General features: G+C 49.1%; 1 protein-coding gene and 1 long non-coding RNA gene across 4 annotated transcripts in view; one reads left to right on the top strand and one right to left on the bottom strand.

Annotated features, from left to right (window-relative positions):
- Nucleotides 1-18350, bottom strand: part of LOC141265558 (uncharacterized) — a 40744-nt gene extending 22394 nt beyond the window's left edge. The window contains exon 1 of the long non-coding RNA XR_012320119.1: nt 18225-18350. This is a non-coding gene — a long non-coding RNA (uncharacterized lncRNA). The remainder of the gene's footprint in view (nt 1-18224) is intronic.
- The window catches only part of MAK (male germ cell associated kinase), a 93701-nt gene that overhangs the window by 6988 nt on the left and 64262 nt on the right, over nt 1-22451 (top strand). The gene's annotated exons all lie outside the window — the stretch shown is intronic.

The following is a 22451-nucleotide window of genomic DNA, read 5'->3' as shown; positions in this document are numbered from 1 at the left end:
TCAGGATCACCTCCACCCCTGAGGGTTAACATCTGGTGACGAGGGTCTGGATTCTGCTTGGACCCTACTTCTTCTGGCCCTGGATCCAACTGAAAACCATTTTGGGCATCGGTGCAGATGCTTTCCTCCTCTTGAGTGTGTGATCTTTGGAGCAGACCTCTGATGCCTGTGGCATAGAATGTGTGAACAGCTCTGCAAATTCGACCATCTGTGGTTCCCCACAGTCAGTTGGGTGGTTGGAGAGTTCTGATGCAAGGAGAAACAAGGGTAATTGAGGTGCCACCTCTGTGGACTGTACTGTGTGTGTTGTTGAAGAGGAGGAGAGGTCACTTGATGCAGCGCTTGCCATACTCTGGAGCACATGCTATTTCTAGCCCTCATCTACAAGACATACCGCTGTGCGGCTGCCAAAGAAAGGGAGTGGAGTAGCCCGTCCACTAACAGAAGTTGTCAGTTGTCTTTTGGATAGGACGAAGCGGTGTTTGTTCAGTAGAGCTTTCATTAACATTACCACCTAACCCACATACATCTTGAACACCAAGCCTATTAACCAGGTGTTTCACAACCCTAGTGCCCAGACCTGTCAGTCACCTGCCTGTCACTAAATTAATCAATATTTGCTGAGATAGTGTGGCTGGAGCACGCAATTAGTACAAAGAATTTAGATTCTGAAATGTAGACTCCTGGCTGGAGCACAATATTAGGAACAAAATATTTATCTGTAGAAATGTGGCCTGGTTTCTGGACCACGCTATTAGCACAAAGGATTGATCTGCTGGAAGGTCTATTTCACAGCCACAGAGTATCCTATCTATCTGAACTAGCTGACTGACAAGCAACCGCCTAGATAACTAACTCACTATCCAGGAGCAGCCACCTCTCTGTGCTGTTACACTGACAAAATGGCGCCAAAACAATATGTCTGCTCTTTATATTGAGAGGGACATGTGACTTCAGCAGCCAATGACACAAGCCCTTGTGTCTGGACGTTGTGGATGGTTTCTGCACCCTGATTGACTGTCGGAATCTCCATACATTAAGTTAATAAAAAAAATTTAAGAATAACAGTCCACGGCTCCTCTGACCTCTCCGCACTGCCTCCCCTCATCAAACACATCCCGGGGTCTCATCATACAGCACCACTATCATAGCCATAGTCCTAACAAAAGCATTAATGGAAACTCGATCGTTTACTGAACTTTAGCCGAATTTTGCCAATTTTGAGGAAAACACTTGGGGGTCCGAACACGAATCCGAATGTGCAATATTCGCCCCGACTTTGAGATTGGCGAACATTTTACAAACAAGTTCGCTCATCTCTTGTTTTCATCACAAAACTTGTATTTTTTATTATTATATTTTTCCAAAATCACACCCTGATCTAGTTGTGGCATTTTTTTTCATTTTTCTCCTGTAGAACATCCAATTTTTTTCCTTAAGTGATTAAAAAACACATACTGGTATGTTTATGTGACTTGAGATTTTTGTTGAAAAAATTCAATGTAAAAAGAAAAAAACCTCAGGAACAAAACCCTGCAAAGCACATTTATAAATGCATGTTTTTTTACCTGTATTTTTTGGTCATTTATTTGAGGGAAGATTAATGTGAAATATTGTCAACACCTTGATAAACAAAGTTTTATCACAACACGAAATTGGGCAGAAATTAATTATTAATATCCCTGTGTAAATGCACAAAGTGATGAATGTGAGGATGGACTGTTCATAAATTAGGATGTGTCTAATTGATGAACCCCCTGAGTCTGAAATCATGTTACTGTGTCATTGCAGATGTATACGAGGATCAGATCCACAGTGCAAGGTAGAGAGGAAACATTACCTATGGATATTAGGCAATATGTCTAAGGCTATGTGCCCACGGTGCAGAAATGCTCCGGATTTTTTCCTGAGCATTTCTGCAGATTGTACATGCGTTTTTCCTGCCAGGGACATGTGGATGTGAAGCTTTCTTTACATGCATTTCCGCATTCGGGTTGACAAGCGCTTTCCAAGCGATTTTAGCATCACTTGGAAAGTGCTTGACAACTTGGTCACAATATATAAATCCATGCAACCGGCATGGCCTTAAATAGTGTGACCGTAAAGAATGGTAAAAAATAAAAAATAAATATTATACTTACCTTCTGATGGCCCCCGGTGTCCTTATCCGATGCGTCTTGGCTTGCCGACAGCTCGCGGAGGACTAAAAGGACCCGTCATGACGTCAGCGGTCACGTGACCCGTCACATGACTAAATGACGTTGTGGCAGGTCCTTTTTAGACCATCGCGAGCTGCCGGAGAGCCAGGACAAAGACACCGGGGGCCATCAGAAGGTAAGTATAATGTATATTTTTTATTTTATTCTTTTTTTTTTTACAGGTTCTATGGTACCCGGGTCCGGAGGAGAGTCTCCTCTTCTCCAAACCCGGGTACTATCCGCACATTGAAACGCATAGTATCCGCTTCTGCAGATGCAGTGATGCAGATGTCATGCGTTCCAATGCAAGTCAATGGCGGCGAAAACGCCGCGATTTCGCAAAATAATTGGTAGTGCTGCGGATTTTTCCGCAATGATAATTCGCAGCGGAAATTTCCGCAGCATGTGCACAGCACATGCGGATTATCATTTGGGAACCTGGCAGACCTTCTACCAAGCATTTTTTAAGCGTTTCTGCAGCGGAATTGCCACTGTGAAAACGCTTAAAAAACGCATAATGGGCACACAGCCTAAACCTGATCTATTACTACTTTTTTGATGTGGACAAATGCATTGAAAAGTATCCTTAAAGGGAATCTGTCAACAGGTTTTTGCTGTCTCATCTGAGAGCAGCATAATGTAGGGAAAGAGAAGCTGAATCCAACCATGTATCACTTAGATTACTGGGTGCAGCTGTTCTGACACAATCAGAGCTTTTTAGATTTAGAATGAAGCAGAGCTGAGAAAGCTAGCCCCGCCCACACCAGGCTCTGTATATACATAGCTATAGACAGTGAGCTGCCTATCACAGAGGGGACAGAGTCAGACCAGGAGGCACACACTTCTGTAGTCCAATGATAATCACAAGGTGATAAAACCTTCAGACTAAGGAAACAACACCACACAGCTGGACATTTGACACATTGTTGAATTCTGTGTTTTAACCCCTAACTCATGCAGTCCTCAGATTACATAGCAAAAACTTGCTGACAGATTCTTTTACAGGGAATCTGTCAGCAGGTTTTTGCTTGTAAATCTGGGAGTACCATGATGTAAGCAGAAACATTGATTACAGCGATATGTCACTTATTAGGCTGTGTGCTGTTGTTTCAATAAAACCAGTGATTTATCAGCAGGAAATTATCACTACAGGTCAAGTTGTCTTATGCCCTGTACTCCTCCTGCTTTGTGTAACCCCTACCCCACCATTGATTAGCATCTCTCTGCCCATGTAAAGTGTATACAGAAAGTGGCAATCAGAGGTGTGGGCAGGGTTATACAGAACTCCGCATTCTGACCACTACTAGATCTGCACCAAAGACAGCAAGCAGCCCACTAAATGACACATGACTGGTATCCGTTTCTTTCCCTACATTATACTGCTCTCAGATTACATAACAACAATCTAGTAACAGATTCCCTTTAAAGGGAACCTGACATTAGCTGTATGCTGCCCAGACCCCAGGCAGCATGAATCAGAAAATGGCTGCGTTATTGCATTTTATGCTTTACTCTGAAACACTTCTGCATTTTAGAGAAAACATACTGTGAAAAGCCGGCTGGGGACTATGTTCCTTGGATAACTAATCTGAGGCAGGGAGGCACGATCCCTACCCCGCTCCTTCATGACTGACAGATCTCTCTCTATACACACACACGGAGAGACCTGTCAGTTTGGAGCAGGGCATGGCCTCCTGGACTAGTCATCCAGCATGTATGTCCCCCAGCTTTTCAAAGTGTGTTTTCATCAAAACACTGCATTAATAGCATAGGCACCATGAGTCTCCTGTAAGGTTCCCTTTACATATTAAAGTGAATTTCCCATGATGACTTCCGCTGCTCACTGGAACAGGGGTCCCCAGCTCCCCTGAGTGACCGCAATCAGGAGAATGTTGGGTCAATTTATACTGGCTGCAATTTAATTATTTAAAAATCATACCATGTGATTTTCTGGTTTTTATTTTTAGATTCTGCCTCTCACAGTTGAACTGTACCTATGATAAAAATTACAGACCTCTCCATTCTTTGTAGGTGGGAAAATTTGCAAAATCAGCAGCGTATCAAATACTTATTTGCCCCACTGTATCTCTATGCAGCTGTCACACTCGGGTCAGGAGAGCCTCTGTCCAGTCCGTGCCCTGTGATGTGATCGTCGTCTGTGTTATATGGCGTCTGACTGCGCCCTTAGGGTTACTTAAAAATCATCGGTTTTGGCAGCACATTGTCCTGTGTAAACCAACCATGTGCTGCCAAGAAGAATGATATTCTATGAGCACAGAATTGTTCTGTGCACATGGAAGTGTGGTCGGCCTGTGGAAACCGGATATTAAATCGCTGCCAATATGCTTACGTATAGCCGATTGGTGGTTATTTAACAAGCATGGTCAGGCAGTCTTAATTAGGTGTGGTGCAGCGGCATTGCTGTAATGATCCAGTATGTGTGTTTATGCTATTTCCTCCCCCTCAGGTGACTGGTCACATGACTGTGACATCACATAGGTCCTTTTGCACACAGAAGGTCTGAACACATGACTGTGACATCAGCTCAGGTCCTGTGTGTGTGTACTGGATGGATATAAAAACCCTGGTAGTTTTAAGACAGCGGGGGTGAAAGGCATGAGGCCTATTCCCGTGTGGACACCGTGAGAGTGAGAGGCCTGGTGGACTCCTGGAAGGTGAAGCCTGGATCCCTTGGGTATAAGTGATGCCAGTAAGCCTTGGAGGGCCAGAAGCTTACTAAAATAAGCGTCCTGGAAGGCTGAGCCTGGATCTGTGTGTGTGAGAGATGCCAGTGGCCTTGGACGGGATAAGGGCTGGAGACCACGTTTGGTAAGCCTTAGAGCCACAGGGGTGGCGGGACAAAGCGGACTGAAGCAGCTACAACCCCTCAAAGGTAAAACACTGCTTGATGTGGACATTGATGTGGACATTAATATAAGTGCCTTTGCTGAGGGATGTAACTGGAGCCAAGAGGGCCTGTCTGCTATTTAAAGGGCTCCTGGATGTTATATGTGTAATATGCCGGTGAGCCACTAAGTTGGACTGTGTGACAAGCAGTTTATGAAGATTAATAAACTGCTGAACTGTGAAATATTGAGAAACGTGGCTGGTGTGCGTTAATTGACCCGGCGCAGCGAGTATCCCCCAGGATGATGACCAGCGCTGCCTTACATAGGATTTAAAAGATCAAGGTCCCACACCCTAAGGGCTATGTCTTCCTATACCTCCACCCATCATGTAAAGACTAGATAATACCTACTTACTGTTCCCAACAAAACACACTACACCAAGCCCATTGTTACCAATAATACCACTATACGAGGCCAAAATAATACCACCACATGACCACTACCATCGTCACTAAATAGCGAATCAATTTTATTTCTATGGAAGAAAACACATTGTGCACATTCTTTCTGATTGGAGTTGTTCACTTTTCCTGTCTTTTCCATCTTGCCCAGACCGCCATGATGAATACTTGACGACTTTGTCTGCAGAGTTTGTAACAAAGACATTTTACTTCTCACATTTCCAGCACTGTCCCTATGTGTTCCTGACCTACACAAACTCCATATCGTGTTGCTACCCCTAATTCTGTGGCTCAAGTAATAATGCCCTCTGAGTGCCCCCCTTTAAAGGGGTTATCCGGGACTTTTGTATTTTTTTCCTCATTGGCTAAGAACTTACAGTTGTTAGGTTGTTAACTACCTACCTGTTCTGTCCGGCACCGATCTCTACCGGCTCAGAGCAGTGGCGGACCGCTCCTGCCGGCGATTCTGCGGCTTCATTTCACCTCACATCCACAAAGCTTCTCTTCTTATTCTGGGCTGCTCTGTCAACGGACGGTCACCGCCGACATCATTCTGCTTGACAGCCAGTTTCCCGCAATTAGGCAGCGGGGAGCCAGCTATCAATTAGCTTGACATCGGCAGAGACGCCCTGTCAGCGGACCAGAGCGGAAAAGAAGAGGCTGCTCTGTTGATGTGACCTCAACCGAAGCCGCAGAATTGCCAGCAAGAACAGTCTGTGACCACTTTGAGCTGACAACAGGCAGGTAGTTATAAATTCTTATCTCCATAAGAAAAAAAAATACAAAAGTCCTGGATAATCCCTGAATGCTCCTTTTAAATAATAATGCCGCTTTTGTGTCCCCTCCAGTGATAATGCCAACTGACTGCCATCTACAGTAACAATGGCCCTACCATCCCTCTCCAGTAATAGTTCCATATTAGGGCCCCCTACAGTAATAATGCCTTTTGAGTGCCACCTCAAGTCATTTTGCCTTCTGTCTTTCCTTTCTGGTAATAAAGCCCCTTGAGTTCAGCAGTCCATGCAAAAAATAAAGCTTATAATCAGGTGATTGACGTCTTGTTGGCCCCAAACCTACAGTAGCCAAAGTTCAGCAAGAAATAGGGGAAGCCGCAGGGTATCAGAGCCATATGGATTCCGATACGGTTCAAAGTGGCACCTGCTGGGGGTCCGGGACACTGGCCAGAGCCCCTGATCTTTGGTGTTCTGGGATGCCCCCATTGGTGACATCATAGTGCAATTCTTAGCTATTTTTATCAGCCCATAGACATTATAAGGGTAGTTGTTTGGACACAATTTCTGTTTTTGCTGGTGCAGCTTCCTCGCAACTGGACCTCCAGTTTTATCCGTGGTTTATAGGGGTAATGTAAGAGTTTTGTATTTGAGTAGTCCAAATTATTAAATGGGGGAGACGCCGCTAAAAATCAGGGGATCCGCTGCCCATGCAGCCAATCAGATTCCAGATCATTTAATAACATAAATAAAGCAGTCTGATTGGTTCTTCACTTTTTCCTTCAGTTGTTATCAGTTCCAGTATCTGCTGATGAGTCTGGTAAAGGTACTAGTTTCCTCAGAAACAAACATTAACTTCAGAATAAAGTGGATCAGAAGCGGTGACAGAAGCTCATTAAGCCGATCACAGATGGCAGAAGGCATCACCAGCTCCAGCAGTCAGAAGGACTTCTGCCCTGTGTAGACACCAGCTGCCAGTTGGCGAGAGAGGGGGTTTGCTCACTCATCGCAAGGTTAGCATGCTGTAAATCTCTTCTCAGTAATATCAAGCAATAGGTGCCCCCACCCTTCCATTGGGGTACAAAAGTCGGTAAAGAAAAATATTGGCAGAGGACTGACCGGGCTGCTAAGAACATTCTCAGCACTAAGTCACCATTGACCGCTTTTGGAGGTTGTCAGGTATCGTGAGGACCCATAATCTAATTCCAATATCTGTAAAGTTTAGCCAATGTTACTTGTTACATATAGGAATGGCGTTCATGTAAGGACGAGACAGTACAGCCCGCCACAGACCTGACACTATAGCCTGGCGAGCAGTTGTCTTCTCTACCCACGCCACAAACATACCAGGCGAGACAAGGATGTTATTCCTTCGGAGAAAAGAGATAAAGTGGTCGCCAGACACATAATGCAACTTATCTCGAAAAGCAATAGGATCAGATGGGGTGAAATCCAAGCTGTCTGATCTGTTTTCCTCTTCTGGTAGGATAAGACTGTCCACATAAGACACGCTATTGCAGGCAGCATGTAAAAATACCTATAGATAGACATCCATTTTTTCAAGGTGTAAAGACTGTATTAACATTTTCATTTTTATCTGTTTTTGCAAAATCTAAATGAGTACCTTTTATAATTCCTAAAGATATTGCTGTCCAGGTCTCCTAAAAGGCTAAATAGTAAAACTATCTAGTTATGTAATAACATCCCACATTACTGCATAAAGCAGATTTACCAGAAATTCTCAGAATTTTCCTTCTCCTGGCTGCGATTCCTTGGGCCTATGAGAGGAAATTATTCTCTAGGTGATTACACACCTGTCGGGTGAACAATGACGAATTAAAGGCAACTTGTCACTAAACTTGTCTATTTATCTGATTGTTTTTTTCATGACATATTGTACTTTATGATAGTGGTAAAATTTGTTCGATATTTTTTGCATTTGACGCGCCCCTGGGCCTGTGCTGAGTAGCGTTGCGCACGCGGGAGCCTACCCGGAGCCGGATCTGATAGGGGTAGTAGTCTCGTGGCGGTGACCCGGTCCGTGCCCAGGGAGTCAAGCTGAGTGGCAGTATATTAGCAGTAGATGTAGGACGACTACGCCACCCGTTGAATGCAGCTATGGAGCTGCCGCTGCAGGGCAGACCGCTGAGGCCGGTGGTAGGATAGTGCAGCGTAGATGGTATAACCCCCAACGGGAGGGGTATGGCCTCAGGGCAGCCGACGTGGATGATGGGGGTAGCAGGAATCACTCAGAGACGATGCGGTGTGATTCAGGGTCTTTACTGGTGACAAAGATAGACCCTCCCGGAGTACTGGCTAGCGATTGGGGCCTGGTCAGTCCTTGAGCAGATGGGATCTCCCCTGGCCAGGCGGAGTTGTAGGCCTCCCAAACTAACTGTACTCTTCTGGCTACCTTGCTAGAGGCGGGTATAAGTAGCCCACGTCCCTGAGTGTACCGTGTGGTGCTCACCCGTATGGCCGGTGACTCGGGGCTTTCTAGTAGCTTCCGCTCCACGACGGCGGTGCTGGTCCCATGCGTGTGACCGTGCCTTCGGGTTTCTTGGCCAGAGGACCTGAAATCCCCTGCCTGACGGATTCTGCTGCTGGGTAGGAGTTAGTCCCCACAGCCTCGGACTCCGGGTCCGGTAAGAAATCTTCTCAGTCAGGGCGAGCTCTGCAGCTGCCAGCCCCTGACTCCTTGTAACACTGCTCCCACAGAGCTCCTGTTGTTTCTTCCCATAGCTGCTTCTCTTCTCTGTCTCTACTTCTGGCATGGCCCAGGAGCTGGGCCCAGCCGGAGCCACAGCTCCCTGTCAGCCCTCCTGGCTGAACTCTCCCCCTGAACTCTCTAACCCTGCCTCAGCCCCAGGTTTATATAGGGGAAGTTCTTCCCCTCCCAGGACTGGGCAGGAGGTGTGGCATGCATAGGATTCCTGACCAAGAGACCTCCCACCTGCTCTCAGACATAACATTGCTGTTACTGTGGAAACCAGACCCCTGGGGTGCCACATTCCCCCCTAGTGAAATTTAGTACTCCGGGACTAAACATATTTTTAGAAAAACATAACAAGGTATAAACAATAATAATACAATAAGAAAAACACATAAAGATGGTTACGGCGGGTCCGCAACCGGGTGCAGTCTTTGAAGAAAAGTAAGGTGTCCATTTCACCAAAACAGGGAGACGTAACCAGGTAGGGGTCTGTCCTGCCCCGAGTCCTTAACAGTCTTTAGTCCATTCCTGGGTTACGCTCCAACCATGTACAAAGGATTCCCGGTAAATCCACCAAAGACTCCCATAAATTACTAGAAACACATAATTATTTACAGGATATGGCCGCTCTCAGTCCTCGGCCAGTGGGGATAAGGAATGGCTGCTCACAGTCCTCAGCCTGGTTTAAGATAGGGGCACATGGGGAACAATTCACTAATCCCAACGGGGACCATATTTTAATTAGCAGCAGTCCTTGTACCCTTACGGGTAACTATTTACAGCTCTTTATTCTCGCTACTTCCCTTCAGTAGCTATGTCCTCTTTGTGCTCCCTCCTGAGGGTAGTCCTCAGACCCGTCCGGGTCCTCTTGGCTTTCCTCGTATTGGTAGTACTGCAGCTCCTCCTCGGTTAGCTGGGTTAGTATCTCTGCGACAGTCCTCCTCCCAGGTGGCCAGGACTTTACCTCCCTTTGGGCTGCCCCGGTTAATTGGGCCACCAGGATGCTCACTTTTTGCTCCTCTGTGAGGGGGTACACCTGGAAGAGGCTATCCAGCTTTTCTCTAAAGTCATGCAGGGTATGTGACTCCCCTGAGTACTGGGGTAGCCAGGCTGCCCCCGGGATATAGGGCATGGTGAAAGGCATGACCGCAACAGCGGTGGCGCTGGCGGGGGTTGAAGCGGTGAAGCTCTCCTCCGTATCCGACATCCTTCTCCCCCCTAGTGGACCGTGGCCTACCTTGCGATGATCCTCTTCCGTAGGCCGCGGCTCCGCAGTGGATCGTCAGGGTTGAGGACCTTCCGTCGCGCTCCTGTGACGTCGGCGTCTGCTGGGCTCCTTCCAGGACCTTACGCAACGTCCGGACGTGAGGCGGGGCTTCAGTTCTCGCGCGCTTTCGGAGTCCACGCCCCTCTTCTTCCCGCGCGGCGTCCTCAAGATGGCGTCCAATGGCGGGAAAACTCCACGTGTGGCGGGAAGAAGGCTGAAGATGGCGCCGGATGGCGGGAAAACTCCACCGATGGCGGGAAGGAAGTGGAAGATGGCGCCGGATGGCGGGAATCTTCACCACAGGTAAGTTTGAACAGTCTTTTTCAGGCACGCAGTACCCGGTGGTTGCGGGCACGAGATCCTGCCGACTACGCCAAAAGTTGACGCGCCCCTGGGCCTGTGCTGAGTAGCGTTGCGCATGCGGGAGCCTACCCGGAGCCGGATCTGATAGGGGTAGTAGTCTCGTGGCGGTGACCCGGTCCGTGCCCAGGGAGTCAAGCTGAGTGGCAGTATATTAGCAGTAGATGTAGGACAACTACGCCACCCGTTGAATGCAGCTATGGAGCTGCCGCTGCAGGGCAGACCGCTGAGGCCGGTGGTAGGATAGTGCAGCGTAGATGGTATAACCCCCAACGGGAGGGGTATGGCCTCAGGGCAGCCGACGTGGATGATGGGGGTAGCAGGAATCACTCAGAGACGATGCGGTGTGATTCAGGGTCTTTACTGGTGACAAAGATAGACCCTCCCGGAGTACTGGCTAGCGATTGGGGCCTGGTCAGTCCTTGAGCAGATGGGATCTCCCCTGGCCAAGCAGAGTTGTAGGCCTCCCAAACTAACTGTACTCTTCTGGCTACCTTGCTAGAGGCGGGTATAAGTAGCCCACGTCCCTGAGTGTACCGTGTGGTGCTCACCCGTATGGCCGGTGACTCGGGGCCTTCTAGTAGCTTCCGCTCCACGACGGCGGTGCTGGTCCCATGCGTGTGACCGTGCCTTCGGGTTTCTTGGCCAGAGGACCTGAAATCCCCTGCCTGACGGATTCTGCTGCTGGGTAGGAGTTAGTCCCCACAGCCTCGGACTCCGGGTCCGGTAAGAAATCTTCTCAGTCAGGGCGAGCTCTGCAGCTGCCAGCCCCTGACTCCTTGTAACACTGCTCCCACAGAGCTCCTGTTGTTTCTTCCCATAGCTGCTTCTCTTCTCTGTCTCTACTTCTGGCATGGCCCAGGAGCTGGGCCCAGCCGGAGCCACAGCTCCCTGTCAGCCCTCCTGGCTGAACTCTCCCCCTGAACTCTCTAACCCTGCCTGAGCCCCAGGTTTATATAAGGGAAGTTCTTCCCCTCCCAGGACTGGGCAGGAGGTGTGGCATGCATAGGATTCCTGACCAAGAGACCTCCCACCTGCTCTCAGACATAACATTGCTGTTACTGTGGAAACCAGACCCCTGGGGTGCCACACATTTATTTGGGAAAAAATTGGAAAGTTGGCGAAAATTTTCACAGTTTTCAAGCTTTTCATTTTTATGCCCTTAAACGAGAGAGTTGTGTCACACAAAATAGTTAATAAATAACATTTCCCACATGTCTACTTTACATCAGCACAATTTTGGAAACATAGTTGTTGTTTTTTTGTTAGGAAGATAGAAGGGTTAAAAAAGTTAACCAGCGATTTCTCATTTTTCCAACAAAATTTATAAAACCAATTTTTTTAGTGACCACATCACATTTCAAATGACTTTGAAGGGCCTACAGGTGCATCTCACTAAATTAGAATATAAAGAAAAAGTAAATTTTTTGATGATATTTTTGCAAGTTTTTTTTTTAACTTGGTCCCTTTATGAGACTTTCACGTTCATGTGCTTGAGCGAAGATATAAACCATTGCAATGGTTTATAAGGCTATATGCCGACGATGCAGATTTCAAGCAGAAATTTCCTGAGCGGTTTTTCTTCTCCCTGGCGAAAAAAAGGCATGCAGATTTTTCAGGTGTTTTTTCTGCCAGGGAGAAGCGTTTTTTCATGCGTTTATACATGCGTTTTTTCAGCGTTTATACATGCGTTTTTTCAAGCGCTTTTCCAACCTTGACAAGTTGGTCACACAATATAAATCTATGCAACTGGCATGGATTTATATTGTGTGACCGAGATTTCTGCTTAAAATATTGCATTATTGGTAAAAAAAAAAAAAGAATAATAATATAAAAAAAAAAATTCATACACACCTCTCCGGCGGCCCCCGGTCTCCTCCAGGCGGCATCCTCTCTCCTCTGCGTCCCGCGGTGTACTGGCAGGACCTGCGGTGACGTCATTATGTCAGCTGATGGTCACGCGACTGCTGACGTCAGCGGTCAGGTGATGGAGCAGACCGGGAGCCTCCGGAGAGGTGTGCATGAATATATATATATTTTTTTACTTTATAAACTTGCAGGTACGATGGTACCCGGGTCTGGAGGAGAGTCTCCTCTTCTCCAGACCCGGGTACCATCCGCGCATTGAATCGCATAACATCCGCATGCATACATGTATACATGCGGATGTTATGCGATTCAATGCAAGTCAATGGCGGCGATTTCGCTGCAAAATCACACAATAAATGGTTGTGCTGTGGATTTTTTGCAATGATAATCCACAGCGGAAATTTCCGCAGCATGTGCACAGCATTTGCGGATTATCATTGGGAAACATGGCAGACGTTTTAACAAGCGATTATAATGCGTTTCCGCGGCAGAAATACCGCCGCAGAAATGCATTAAATCTGCATCGTGGGCACACAGCCTTACTGTCAGTTTCACATTGACACAAGCCCCTTAGACAATGCTCTGCGCATGGTCTAAGGGGCTTGCTGTAGTCTGGTCACGACGTCGGGTCACCATGGTAACGATTGGACCCTGCGATATCACGGGGGCGCCGATCGGAGGGCAGAGGGAGCCCCCTTCCTCTCCCTGCCTTCTAAATGCTGTGATCAATATCGATCGCAGCACTTAGGGGGTTAATCTGCCAGTAGCAGTGCGGGCACAGCTCCTGGCAGTGAGATTCCGGTGTCAGCTATGATATTAGGTATCTTTCACCAGGAAAAATGCTATTAACCTGCAGATGTGGGGTTGATCTTCAGGTTTATAGTGCTACCAACCTGCCCGGGGCCCGCACTTAGCCAAATGCTGTGCGGAGAAAATGAACTTTATCCCCCCTGGCAGCTTTCCGGTTTCAGCCATGGGGTCGGCGCCAGTTCAGTGACAGGTGTAACCGCGACCCCGGCTCTGACTGACACTGGCTCTGCATTGGGGTTGGCTGTCAGGCAGTGTCGGGGGCGCAGTTACAGCCACCTCCCTGTATTCTCAAAGCGGTGACTGAAACCAGAATGCTGCCGGAAGGAATAAGGAAGTTCATTTTCTACCTGCGGCATTCAGCTAAGTGCGGGCGCCGGGCAGGTTAGTAGCACTATTAACCTGCAGATTAACCACATATCTGCAGGTTAATAGCGTTTTTTTGTAACCGGTTCCCTTTAAGTAGAAGAGCAGCTATAGGGAGAAAATGAAGTTATATTCTCTCTGCAGCCGCTGGATTCCAGTCAATCAGGGTGTACAGGAGGCTGTAACAGTCACCGCTCACTATATAATGAGCACATCTTTAAATACTTCCCACCACATTGATTGACAGCTTGCTCTGCACATGCATACGCTGCACACATGCACTGCAGAGCAGGCTGTCACTCAAAGTGCTGAGGAGCGATTACAGCTGAGCTCCCTGTATAGTGAACAGTGATTGTAACTGCCCCCTGTACCACCACGCTGAAAGCCATGAGGTTTTACCAACATCTATCTGGTGAAGTTTCTGTGAAAACAAACAGTTTTTCCTAAGCTTCTAGGAAATGTAATAGTTATGGACACTTTGGCCCCCATTCACCAAAGCAATTACACCAGAAATCTGGCCAAAAACGCTTTTGATAAGACAAAATGAACGGAGCTGTGCTGGGATGGGGCGTGAGAACACCCTCTCATTTAATTCTTAATGACCTGTGGCGTACCTGGAGTAAGATTTCTGGTGAGGTGCCCAGGTGAATGAGTCAGATACGTCTCACTCCATCAGTACTGGCGTGAAGAACACTGGTGTTGATGAATTGGGGTCTTTATGCTCCTTGTCTGCCTGGGGCTTGTGGCCAGACAGAATAGTAGTGTGGCTAGATAGAATAGAGGCTGTAACCTAACATGCCACCTCATGGCCGCAATTCATTAAGCCTGACGTTTCGTACTGAGGGCCGTGCAGGCATAAGATGCGCCAAACTCATTAAGAAATGCACGCCACTTAATGCATTTGGTGCATCTTATTATTTGCATGTGCCTCGCCATAAATGTTCTCAGTCAGGGATTGGAGTAACATTTCTGGTGTACAAATGCCATCACTTTTGCTGAATTATAGGGGCGGACTTCTCCACGTCCCATCCCAGCTCATCCCCAGCTCTGCCCGTTTTGCTGGAGCCCCTTCAGACTGGCGCCAAAAGTTGCTACATTTTTGTGCAACTCCTTCTGGCAAAAACACTCGATGAATCGCCTCTGAACAATTGCACCAAAATTTCTGGCACAATGTAAGCCAACTAATAGGTGGAGTAAATTTAGAATAGCCAGACTTAAAATACACCAGATTTGTCAATCGCTGTTATAAATCTGTCGCATTTTAGGACTTTTGATCTAAGTTTACATTTTATTGATGTAACACCTGCACAGGGAATTGTCAGGGCAGCTACTGGTATACTGGAACTTACAGACACTAAGAAGAGCTTTGTTGCTGCTGTTAAACAGGGACCTACAGACATTAACCATTTTTCCCCTGAGCTGCAGTGGACTACAATTCCCAGGAACCCTTGTTTCAGTCAGATGACACAGCCTGGAAGGATAGAAGGAGAGAGAGTGGATTGGATGAGGAGGGACTTGGTGGAGGGAGCTGGGCAGGAAGTGAAAGTTCAGAGAAAAAAAGAGCGTGGCAGCTTGCTGTGAGGGACGGAGTGGTGTGGATCTGCATTCCTCTACGCTACCGAGTGTGGCGGCTCCCTCTGAGATACCCGTGCTGCTAGAGAGAGCGCGGTCTTGTCACCCTCTGAAGCAAGTTACATCAAGTACTCGGAGAGCTCTACCGGCACGCCCACCGTATAAAGGCCTGAATCCTGCCGCCCCCAGCTGGTGTCCAGAGAACCATTCGACCGTTTGAGACACACAGTGAGTGCCCTTCTGAGACTTGTGGTTCTACAAGCGCTATTTACAGTGAGTACACTACAACCCAGACTATTGACATTAATATTCATCTAAGTGCACCAACGGTTCTCATTTGCGCGCCAACATTCGCGGCAACTGTGCCCCAACGTCTGGACTGAGTTAATACAAAAAGGGAAAACCTGCTACGTTATATTTGCAGGGTCGGAGTAGAAGTAGATTGTGATGTGTATATGACTTTTATAGAGCACTGTTACTTGTATTGTATGTTATTCCTTTAAACCCACCTCAATTCTGCTGCATAGCATAAACCTGTTAAACGGTTTTACTCCTGTTCCTTGTGAGTGTGTACGGAGCTGTGGCAGGGGCTTCCCGAATCAGCCCCTGGCAGAAGATAACAGTCCTTCTGCAGTCCCAGAGAGAGAGATCCAATCAAGATTCGGGTGGAGGCACTGCACCCTAGAGAGGTGAGACCCCCCATAACACCCAGTGTACCGTGGTAGCCCTAAAGGGGTGTTACATTGATAAATCTGCCCCATTGGTTACACGCCGTTGTGTCAAATGGTAGGTCCACAGGAGGATTGTGCAGGCTTTGCTCAGTCCAGGATTAGTATTTTGGCAACTGGTGGCGGCTCAGCATCTTCGTTGCTTTCTTGCTGCTTAGCATATATTCTGGACATACAGTTATGGCCAAAAGTGTTGGCACCCTTGAAATTGTTCCAGAAAATGAACTATTTCCCCCAGAAAATTATTGCAATTACACATTTTGTTATATACACGTTTATTTCCTCTTGTGTGTATTGGAACAACACAAAAAAAGACAAAAAAGACCAATTTGACATAATTTCACACAAAACCCCAAAAATGGGCCAGATAAAATTGTTTGCACCCTCAACTTAATATTTGGTTGCACACCTTTTGGAATAAATAATTGCAATCAATCGCTTCCTATAACCATCAACAAGCTTCTTCCACCTCTCAGCTGGAATTTAAAGGACACTCTACTTTTTCAAACTGCTCCAGGTCTCTAATATGTGAAGGTGCCTTCTCCCAATCACAATTTTAACACCTTCATGACCTTGTGATTTTCTGTTTTCGTTTTTTGCTCCTCTTCTTCCCAGAGCCATAACTTTTTTATTTTTCCGTCAATATGGCCGTGTCAGGGCTTGTTTTTTTGTGGGACGAGTTGTACTTTTGAATGACACCATTGATTTTACCATATCGTGTACTGGAAAACGGGAAAAAAATTCCAAGTGCGGTGAAATTGCAAAGAAAGTGCAATTCCACAATTGTGTTTTTTTTTATTTATTTTTTTTTTTATTTTTTTATTTACCACATTCACTAAATGCTAAAACTGGCCTGCCATTATGATTCTCCAGGTCATTATGAGTTCGTAGATACCAAACATGTATAGGTTCTTTTTTATTTAAGTGATGAAAAAAAATCCAAAGTTTGCAAGAAGAAAAAATGGCGCCATTTTCCGAGACCCACAATGTCTCCATTTTTCGGGATCTGGGGCCGGATGAGGGCTTATTTTTTGCGCGCGAACCTGACGTTTTTATTGATACCATAGTGGGGTAGATACAATGTATTGATCGCCTGTTATTGCAATGTTGCGGCGACCAAAAAAATGTAACTTTGGTGTTTCAATTTTTTTTTTTTTTTTCTCACTACACCGTTTACCAATCGGATTAATTTACTTTTTATTTTGATAGATCGTGCCTTTTTGAAAGCAGCGATACCGAATATATTTCATTTTTTTTTATTGTTTTATTTTGAATGGGCCAAATGGGGGATAATGAACTTTTTTATATATTTTTTTTTTAAACTTTTTTTTCTTAATTTTTACTTGCTTCAATAGTCCCCTTAGGAGACTTGAAGCTGCAATCATACAATCGCTTGTGCTATATACAGCAGGGCTTCAGCCCTGCTATGTGTAGCAGAAATCATCATCTATGAACGCCTGCCCGTGGAGATCCAATGCCAACACCACTGGAACAGTGCCAGGACTGGGGTTGAGTATAGGTGTTATTATTTTACTGGGAGGAAACAGGGATCCAGAAGGAAGGGTTATTTAAGTAGTGGACAAACCCTGTAAGTATAGACGTTTCTGCACCAAGAACAAACGCTGCTTAACATACACACATTTTGCTATGTTTCTGTGTGCGTTTTTGATGCGTTTTTTTTTTTTCCTTTTTTTTATTCATTTGAATAGGTGAAAAATGCTGAAAGAAATGACACGCTGCAGATTTGAAATGACTTCTTATTGTGAACATCTCCTGCCGTTGTTTTCCAGACTATAGTATTCTCTATTATGCCACCAATTATATTTTTACTTGACTACGTCAATTGTTTTACCTGTTCCACGTTTCAGTGTCCTCTATGTGTCCTCTGGAGGAATAACTCTCTAATCTTATGTAAAGCGATTACTGTTTAGTGTGTCGGACTGAAGGCAGTCTGTTCACTATTGGATTTCCATCTGTTAACAAGGTTTCCAATATTAACCCTATGTTCTAGTGTTTTATAAAGAAGATATATGTACTGTAACACTTTATCAACCGATATAATTTAACCATGTAATGTCCTGCAGTCATCTGACAGTTGTACTACTGTATACAGTTGTGGCAAAAAGTTTGGAAAATGACACAAATTTTGGATTTCACAAAGTTTGCTGCTTCAGTGTTTTTGGATCTTTTGGTCAGAGGTTTCTATTACATTACAATTATAAGCATTTTATAAGTTTTTATACTTTTATTAATACATCAAGTTTATGCAAAGATTCAATACAAACAGGCCCTATGTAACATACCTGGCGGCGTCCTTGCATAGTGGTCCATCTCCCACTGTGCAAGAGCGCGCACTTGATCTCCAATCCAGAATGTCTCTCTGGCTTCCCTCCATGCTGTCTGCTTGCCTCTGTTTCTGCTGCTTAAGGGCGGCGGCTGATCACTTCCTGCTTTTTGTACCTGCTGCAGGCACACCCCTTGTGCATCCTCAGCCTATTGCTGTCTGTCACCTGGTATTTAACCCAGCTCCTCCCAAGAAACCCGGCCTGAGCATTGTGTTTCATTCAGTGTGCTCTCTCACTCTGAATGTGCCAGGTCCCCTTCTGTGTTTGCTTGCCTGCCCTTCCTGGAGGCTGTATTTCCAGGCCTGTCTGAACACGCTCCTAGCCTGTTCGTTCCGCCTTCTAGGGGCCGCATACCTAGACCCGCTCCTGTATCGTGCTACTGTGTCTGTTCTTGTCTATATACTCTTCTAGCCTGTTTCCTGTGTTTCTCTATGTCCGTACCTTTCCTTTTTCTGCAGAGTTTGAACTCATACCTAACTCCTGCTCGTTGTCACTGTACTTCCGTTTGTGAGTTTGTGGTCCACTCGCTACTTCACTGCAAGTACCCTGTGGGTATCTGGTTCTGCCTTTCCCTTCCTGTCTGTTCCATGTGTACAGAGCCCTGTCCCCCCTGCTCTGCCTTTGCTCACTGCTCCGGCGGTTCTAGCCTGCTCTGCCTTTGCTCACCGCTCTGGCGGTTCTAGCCTGCTCTGCCTTTGCTCACCGCTCTGGCGGTTCTAGCCTGCTCTGCCTTTGCTCACCGCTCTGGCGGTTCTAGCCTGCTCTGCCTTTGCTCACCGCTCTGGCGGTTCTAGCCTGCTCTGCCTTTGCTCACCGCTCTGGCGGTTCTAGCCTGCTCTGCCTTTGCTCACCGCTCTGGCGGTTCTAGCCTGCTCTGCCTTTGCTCACCGCTCTGGCGGTTCTAGCCTGCTCTGCCTTTGCTCACCGCTCTGGCGGTTCTAGCCTGCTCTGCCTTTGCTCACCGCTCTGGCGGTTCTAGCCTGCTCTGCCTTTGCTCACCGCTCCGGCGGTTCTAGCCTGCTCTGCCTTTGCTCACCGCTCCGGCGGTTCTAGCCTGCTCTGCCTTTGCTCACCGCTCCGGCGGTTCTAGCCTGCTCTGCCTTTGCTCACCGCTCCGGCGGTTCTAGCCTGCTCTGCCTTTGCTCACCGCTCCGGCGGTTCTAGCCTGCTCTGCCTTTGCTCACCGCTCCGGCGGTTCTAGCCTGCTCTGCCTTTGCTCACCGCTCCGGCGGTTCTAGCCTGCTCTGCCTTTGCTCACCGCTCCGGCGGTTCTAGCCTGCTCTGCCTTTGCTCACCGCTCCGGCGGTTCTAGCCTGCTCTGACCCTTTGCTCACCGCTCCGGCGGTTCTAGCCTGCTCTGACCCTTTGCTCACCGCTCTGGCAGTCTCGCTCCGCTCTGACCCTTTGCTCACCGCTCTGGCAGTCTCGCTCCGCTCTGACCCTTTGCTCACCGCTCTGGCAGTCTCGCTCCGCTCTGACCCTTTGCTCACCGCTCTGGCAGTCTCGCTCCGCTCTGACCCTTTGCTCACCGCTCTGGCAGTCTCGCTCCGCTCTGACCCTTTGCTCACCGCTCTGGCAGTCTCGCTCCGCTCTGACCCTTTGCTCACCGCTCTGGCAGTCTCGCTCCGCTCTGACCCTTTGCTCACCGCTCTGGCAGTCTCGCTCCGCTCTGACCCTTTGCTCACCGCTCTGGCAGTCTCGCTCCGCTCTGACCCTTTGCTCACCGCTCTGGCAGTCTCGCTCCGCTCTGACCCTTTGCTCACCGCTCTGGCAGTCTCGCTCCGCTCTGACCCTTTGCTCACCGCTCTGGCAGTCTCGCTCCGCTCTGACCCTTTGCTCACCGCTCTGGCAGTCTCGCTCCGCTCTGACCCTTTGCTCACCGCTCTGGCAGTCTCGCTCCGCTCTGACCCTTTGCTCACCGCTCTGGCAGTCTCGCTCCGCTCTGACCCTTTGCTCACCGCTCTGGCAGTCTCGCTCCGCTCTGACCCTTTGCTCACCGCTCTGGCAGTCTCGCTCCGCTCTGACCCTTTGCTCACCGCTCTGGCAGTCTCGCTCCGCTCTGACCCTTTGCTCACCGCTCTGGCAGTCTCGCTCCGCTCTGACCCTTTGCTCACCGCTCTGGCAGTCTCGCTCCGCTCTGACCCTTTGCTCACCGCTCTGGCAGTCTCGCTCCGCTCTGACCCTTTGCTCACCGCTCTGGCAGTCTCGCTCCGCTCTGACCCTTTGCTCACCGCTCTGGCAGTCTCGCTCCGCTCTGACCCTTTGCTCACCGCTCTGGCAGTCTCGCTCCGCTCTGACCCTTTGCTCACCGCTCTGGCAGTCTCGCTCCGCTCTGACCCTTTGCTCACCGCTCTGGCAGTCTCGCTCCGCTCTGACCCTTTGCTCACCGCTCTGGCAGTCTCGCTCCGCTCTGACCCTTTGCTCACCGCTCTGGCAGTCTCGCTCCGCTCTGACCCTTTGCTCACCGCTCTGGCAGTCTCGCTCCGCTCTGACCCTTTGCTCACCGCTCTGGCAGTCTCGCTCCGCTCTGACCCTTTGCTCACCGCTCTGGCAGTCTCGCTCCGCTCTGACCCTTTGCTCACCGCTCTGGCAGTCTCGCTCCGCTCTGACCCTTTGCTCACCGCTCTGGCAGTCTCGCTCCGCTCTGACCCTTTGCTCACCGCTCTGGCAGTCTCGCTCCGCTCTGACCCTTTGCTCACCGCTCTGGCAGTCTCGCTCCGCTCTGACCCTTTGCTCACCGCTCTGGCAGTCTCGCTCCGCTCTGACCCTTTGCTCACCGCTCTGGCAGTCTCGCTCCGCTCTGACCCTTTGCTCACCGCTCTGGCAGTCTCGCTCCGCTCTGACCCTTTGCTCACCGCTCTGGCAGTCTCGCTCCGCTCTGACCCTTTGCTCACCGCTCTGGCAGTCTCGCTCCGCTCTGACCCTTTGCTCACCGCTCTGGCAGTCTCGCTCCGCTCTGACCCTTTGCTCACCGCTCTGGCAGTCTCGCTCCGCTCTGACCCTTTGCTCACCGCTCTGGCAGTCTCGCTCCGCTCTGACCCTTTGCTCACCGCTCTGGCAGTCTCGCTCCGCTCTGACCCTTTGCTCACCGCTCTGGCAGTCTCGCTCCGCTCTGACCCTTTGCTCACCGCTCTGGCAGTCTCGCTCCGCTCTGACCCTTTGCTCACCGCTCTGGCAGTCTCGCTCCGCTCTGACCCTTTGCTCACCGCTCTGGCAGTCTCGCTCCGCTCTGACCCTTTGCTCACCGCTCTGGCAGTCTCGCTCCGCTCTGACCCTTTGCTCACCGCTCTGGCAGTCTCGCTCCGCTCTGACCCTTTGCTCACCGCTCTGGCAGTCTCGCTCCGCTCTGACCCTTTGCTCACCGCTCTGGCAGTCTCGCTCCGCTCTGACCCTTTGCTCACCGCTCTGGCAGTCTCGCTCCGCTCTGACCCTTTGCTCACCGCTCTGGCAGTCTCGCTCCGCTCTGACCCTTTGCTCACCGCTCTGGCAGTCTCGCTCCGCTCTGACCCTTTGCTCACCGCTCTGGCAGTCTCGCTCCGCTCTGACCCTTTGCTCACCGCTCTGGCAGTCTCGCTCCGCTCTGACCCTTTGCTCACCGCTCTGGCAGTCTCGCTCCGCTCTGACCCTTTGCTCACCGCTCTGGCAGTCTCGCTCCGCTCTGACCCTTTGCTCACCGCTCTGGCAGTCTCGCTCCGCTCTGACCCTTTGCTCACCGCTCTGGCAGTCTCGCTCCGCTCTGACCCTTTGCTCACCGCTCTGGCAGTCTCGCTCCGCTCTGACCCTTTGCTCACCGCTCTGGCAGTCTCGCTCCGCTCTGACCCTTTGCTCACCGCTCTGGCAGTCTCGCTCCGCTCTGACCCTTTGCTCACCGCTCTGGCAGTCTCGCTCCGCTCTGACCCTTTGCTCACCGCTCTGGCAGTATCGCTCCGCTCTGACCCTTTGCTCACCGCTCTGGCAGTCTCGCTCCGCTCTGACCCTTTGCTCACCGCTCTGGCAGTCTCGCTCCGCTCTGACCCTTTGCTCACCGCTCTGGCAGTCTCGCTCCGCTCTGACCCTTTGCTCACCGCTCTGGCAGTCTCGCTCCGCTCTGACCCTTTGCTCACCGCTCTGGCAGTCTCGCTCCGCTCTGACCCTTTGCTCACCGCTCTGGCAGTCTCGCTCCGCTCTGACCCTTTGCTCACCGCT

This window comes from Phyllobates terribilis, unplaced genomic scaffold (assembly GCF_046119375.1).
Source record: "Phyllobates terribilis strain yellow unplaced genomic scaffold, ASM4611937v1 Scaffold_4__5_contigs__length_816908805, whole genome shotgun sequence".
Taxonomy (NCBI): Eukaryota; Metazoa; Chordata; class Amphibia; order Anura; family Dendrobatidae; genus Phyllobates; species Phyllobates terribilis.
This window is presented reverse-complemented; position numbering and strand designations above follow the sequence as displayed.